At 49.4% G+C, this 5,637-nt stretch overlaps 1 pseudogene; it reads right to left on the bottom strand.

The window, feature by feature from the left end:
* On the bottom strand, positions 1-888 carry LOC105725526 (small ribosomal subunit protein uS2-like; annotated as a pseudogene).
* Between the last annotated feature and the right edge of the window lie 4,749 nt (positions 889-5,637).

Below are 5,637 nucleotides of genomic sequence, written 5' to 3'. Positions count from 1 at the left end.
TTAAGACCATTCAGTGGTTGCTCCTACCCATTCAGTGGCCTGAGCAGTGGGAGCTGCAGACCAGTCTTCCGTGGCAGGCTGGGCGCTCCAGTCTTCAGTAGGGGACTATTGGATAGGCACAGAGGAGACCTGCCCGCCTTCAGACCAGTCTGCAACCTCAGGCTGAGCAGCAATGAACTCAGGAGCTGGAGCAGTCCATTCGCCCTGAAATTCCTCCTTGGTCACAGCCTTTTCAGCAGCAGCCTGCTCTTCTTTTTCAATCTCTTCAGGATCTCTGTAGAAGTAGAGATCAGGCATGACCTCCCACGGGTGTTCACGGGAAATGGTGCCACGCATGCACAAAACTTCCCGAGCCAGCATCCACCACATCAAACCCACTGAGTGAGCTCCCTTGTTGTTGCATGGGATGGTAATGTCCACATAGCGCAGAGGAGAATCTGTGTTACACAGAGCAATGGTAGGTAGGTTAACATAAGACGCCTCTGTGAGAGGCTGGTGGTCAGCCCTTGGGTCAGTAACCACAAGCAGCCGTGGCTCCCGGAAGGCTGCCTGGATCTGGCTGGTGAAGTTTCCAGGAGTGAAGCGGCCAGCAATTGGAGTGGCTCCAGTGGCAGCAGCAAACTTCAGCACGGCCCTCTGGCCAGTATTCCTGGAGGATGTAACACTGACATCAGCAGGGTTTTCAATGGCAACAATGGCACGAGCTGCCAGGAGAAGCTTCTCCCAGGTCCTCTTCAGATTTATGATGTAGATGCCATCACTTTGCCTTTTCTAGATATACTGCTCCATCTGGAAGTCAATGTTAGTGCCACCTAAATGGGTTCCTGCTGCCAGGAACTTAAGGACATCCTCCTCCTTCATTTGCAGGACATCAAGGGCTCCAAACATTGTGAAAGTTTCCCTTTACGTTACGACAGGAATCCAGAACAACGCCATGTGGAGCCCTCGGCAGGTAGCGTGGAAAGGCAAAAAAAAAAAAAAAAAAAAAAAAAAAAAGTTATAAAATGTATTGTTATTTTTTGTAGAGTCGGGGATTTTACTATATTGCCCAGGTGGTTCTTAACACTCAGCCTCAAGTGGTCCTCCCATCTTGGCCTCCCAAAGCCAAAGTGCTGGATTACAGACATGAGCCACCACACCTGGCTTAAATTTCATATGTATTTACTTATTTTTAGAGAGAGGGTCTCGCTCCATTGCCCAGGCTAGAGTGCAGTGATGAGATCATAGCTCACTGCAGCCTTGAACTCCTGGGCTCAATCAGCCTCCCGAGTAGCTAGGACTACAGGTGTGCATCACCACACCCACTAGTTATTATTACTTTTTGTAGAAATAGGGTCTTGTGATGTTGCCCAGGCTGGTCTCGAACCCCAGACCTCAAGTGATCTTCCCACCTCAGGCTACTGGTGCTGGGATTACAGGCATAAGCCACCATGCCTGAGCTGGTTTTATTATTGAACAAGAATTATTTTTTTCTTTTTATTTTGAGAAGGAGTTTTGCTCTTGTTGCCCAGGCTGGAGTGCAATGGCACGATCTCAGCTCACTGCAACCTCCACCTCCCGGGTTCAAGTGATCCTCTTGCCTCAGCCTCCCCAGTAACTGGGATTACAGATGCCCGCCACCATGCCTGGCTAATTTTTTTGTGTTTTTAGTAGAAAAATACACCACCATGTTGACCAGGCTGGTCTCGAACTCCTGACCTCAGGCGATCCACCCGCCTTGGCCTCCCAAAGTGCTGGGATTACAGGCATGAGCCACTGCACCTGGCCTGAATAAGCATTAAGTTAGAATGTGATGCACATCACTGGCAATCTGCTAAAAGATTGCAAAGGCAAAAAGAAGTATATCATCCTTTGTTATAGTCAAGCAGGTAGAAACCATTGTCCTGTTTTCAAGATAAAATTTCTTTTTCTTTATCTTTCTTTCTTGCTTTCTCACTTTCTGGCTTTCTTGCTGTCTTTCTCTCTCTCTTTCTCACTTTCTTTCTTTTCTTTTTTGAGACAGAGTCTTGTTCTGTTGCCCTGACTGGAGTGCAATGGTGCAATCTCGGCTCGCTGCAACCTCCACCTCCTGGGTTCAAGTGATTCTCCTGCCTCAGTCTCCTGAGTAGCTGGGATTACAGGCATGCGCTACCACACCCAGCTAATTTTTGTACTTTTAGTAGAGATGGGGTTTCACCATGTTGGCCAGGCTGGTCTCGAACTCCTGACTTTGTGATCCACCCGCCTCGGCCTCCCAAAGTGCTGGGATTACAGACATGAGCCGCTGCACCTGGCCAAGATAAAATTTCAAATCCCATATCGTTACAGGAAGAGCAGGTTCGTATGTCCATTGTGCAGTCACAGCTCCATGACTCTGAGACAGCAGGGACGCAGCAGAGAGAGTTTAATGATTGCAGAGGTGCTGAGCGAGGTGATGGGAGGAGATATTCAAATTTCTCTCCAAGCAAATTTCTCTTGGGCTTTTAACGGGTTGGTGAGGGTGATGGGCTGGTTTTATTATTGAATATGCATTATTTTTTCTTTTCTTGAGAAGGAGTTTCACTCTTGTTGCCCGGGCTGGAGTGCAATGGCATGATCCCAGGGAGATGAAATCATCAGGGTGTAGAAGCTGCATTTTGGAGGGAGTCAGCTCCTTGTGGGGTCCTTCAGGTCAGCTGAGTCAGTAGTTCCATCAACACCTGAAGGAATGTCTCAAAGGGAACACTTAACGTTGTGTAATGTCCAAGCTGTGATCCGAGAGAAGTTAGGGGGAACAATATTCTTGTGACAGGGGCTACATGACTGTGGGACAACAGGCACCAGATGCCTATGGGGAAGCAGGTCAGGGAGCAGCTGTCCTGAGATCAATGCTGAGCACACTGCAAGCCTGGTTTCCTTTCATTTCTCCCTCTCCTTTCTTCCCAAGTTTATAGGGGAGGTTGCAATACCATGTTTTCAAGATAAACAATGACTAGTCCTCAAGTAAGAGGACTTGACAATATCTTTAGTCAAAAGTAGTTCAGTTTTTTTTTTGTTTTTGTTTTTTTTTTTTTTTTTTTGCGACAGAGTCTCCCTCTGTTGCTCAAACTGGAGTGCAGTGGTTCACTGCAACCTCCACCTCCTGAGATTCAAGTGATCCTCCTGCCTCAGCCTCCCGAGTAGCTGGGAATACAGGTGCATACCACCCTACCCGGCTACTTTTTTTGTGTTTTAATAGAGATGGGGTTTCACCATGTTGGCCAGGCTGGTCTCCAACTCCTTACTTCAAGTGATCCACCCACCTTGGCTTCCCAAATTGCTGGGATTACAGGCGTGAGCCACCATTGCCTGGCCCCAGTCTAACTTTATAATGGTAAGTGGGGCGACTACCTGTGTTAGCGAATTGGCTTGTATGTTAGGGGTGGGTAGATACAAACTTTTCCTATCTTTAGGACAGAAAGTAGTCTGCATCTTGGAGCATGACTGAAGCCAGGCTTTTACCCTCCTGGGGGAACTGGGAGACAGCGGAGCTAACTCCCTTGACCCCTGCTTTTTCTCAGGGCTCACAGGTCCTTGAGTTCCTGAGTTCTGAGACTGGCAAGAGGCTTATGTAGCCATCATAAAGATTTACATATGCTGGGCTGAGTGTGATCACCCTGACCAACATGGAGAAACCCTGTCTCTACTAAAAATACAAAATTAGCTGGGTGTGGTGGTGCATGCTTGTAATCCCAGCTACTCAGGAGGCTGAGGCAGGAGAATTGCTTGAATCCGGGAGACGGAGGTTGAGGTGAGCTGAGATCCTGCCATTGCTCTCCAGCCTGGGCAACAACAGTGAAACTCCGTCTCAAAAAAAAAAAAAAAAAAGAAAGAAAAGAAAAAATTGGGCCGAGCGCAGTGGCTCAATCCTGTAATCCCAGCACTTTGGGAGGGCGAGGCGGGTGGATACTTGAGGTCAGGAGTCTGAGACCAGCCTGACCAACATGGTGAAACCCCGTCTCTACTAAAAATACAAAAATTCACTGGGCGTGGTGGCACATACCTGTAATCTCAGCTACTCTGGAGGCTGAGGCAGGAGAATCGCTTGAACCGGGGAGGCGGAGGTTGCAGTAAGCCGAAATCGTGCCACTGCACTCTAGCCTGGATGATAGAGCAAGACTCCATCTCCAAAAAAAAAAAAAAAAAAAAAAAAAAGTCGCTGGGCGCGGTGGCTCACGCCTGTAATCCCAGCACTTTGGGAGGCCGAGACGGGTGGATCACGAGGTCAAGAGATCGAGACCATCCTGGTCAACATGGTGAAACCCCGTCTCTACTAAAAATACAAAAAATTAGCTGGACATGGTGGCGCGTGCCTGTAATCCGAGCTACTCAGGAGGCTGAGGCAGGAGAATTGCCTGAACCCAGGAGGCGGAGGTTGCGGTGAGCCGAGATCGCGCCATCGCACTCCAGCCTGGGTAACAAGAGCGAAACTTCGTCTCAAAAAAAAAAAAAAAAAGTTAAAAAAAATTATTTCTTTTTTCTTTCTCTTTTCTTTTTTGAGTTGGAGTCTCACTTTGTTGCCCAGGCTGGAGTGCAGTGGTGAGATCTCGGTTCACTGCAACCTCTGACTCCCGGGTTCAAGCGATTCTCCTGCCTCAGCCTCCAGAGTAGCTGGAATTACAGGCATACACCACCACGCCCGGCTAATTATTATATTTTTAGTAGGGATGGGGTTTCACCATGCTGGTCAGGCTGGTCTCGAATTCCTGATCTCAGGAGATCCGCCGGACTAGGTCTCCCAAAATGCTGGGATTACAGGTGTGAGCCACTGCTCCCAGCCTTATTATTTTTTTAAAGTATTTTTGAGACAGAGTCTGGCTCTGTCACCCAGGCTGGGGTGCGGTGGTACGATCTCCGCCTCCCGGGCTCCAGCCCTAAGTAGCTGGGACCGCAGCGGGGTGCCACCACGCCCGAGTATTTTGTGTACTTTTTTTGTTTTTTTGAGACAGAATTTCGCTCTTGTTGCCCAGGCTGGAGTGCAATGGCACGATCTCGGCTCACCGCAACCTCGGCCTCTTGGGTCCAAGCGATTCTCCTGCCTCAGCCTCCCGAGTAGCTGGGATTACAGGCATGCGCCACCACACCTAGCTAATTTTGTATTTTTAATAAGACGGGGTTACTCCATGTTGGTCAGGCTGTTCTTCAACTCCCGACCTCAGGTGATCCGCCTGCCTAGGAACCCAAAGTGCTGGGATTACAGGCGTGAGCCACCGCGCCCAATTTTTGCCTTCTTAGTGGAGACGCGGTTTCGCCACATTGGCCAGGCTGGACTCAAACTCCCGAGCTCAAGTGATCTGCCGCTTAAGCCTCTCAAAGTGCCGGGACTACAAGCGTAAGGCTCTGCGCCTGGTCATATCCGCAATTTCTACAAGGAATTCTCACTGTAGAAGAGAATTCTCACCAGGCCCGCCTTCCTCCTTCCGGAAGCCTTAGCGCTTGAGGACTACATTTCCCAGGACGCCCCGCTCCTAACCAATCAAGAAGACCGGTGTCTTGGATGGGCGGGTCCGGGAGAGGCTAGTCTGTGGAGAGGAGGCCCAGCCAATGGGTGAGGCCGACTGAATCGAAACCTACGCTGATTGCGCCGAGGTGATTGGAATCTTTGGCGCCTTGGTTTCAGTGGTGGACGCATGATGAGCG

This window comes from Aotus nancymaae, unplaced genomic scaffold, assembly GCF_030222135.1.
Source record: "Aotus nancymaae isolate 86718 unplaced genomic scaffold, 86718_ANA_hifiasm-v0.15.2.pri h1tg000049l, whole genome shotgun sequence".
Lineage (NCBI taxonomy): Eukaryota > Metazoa > Chordata > Mammalia > Primates > Aotidae > Aotus > Aotus nancymaae.
Note: the sequence above shows the minus strand (reverse complement) of the source record. Positions and strands in the feature narration are given on the sequence as shown.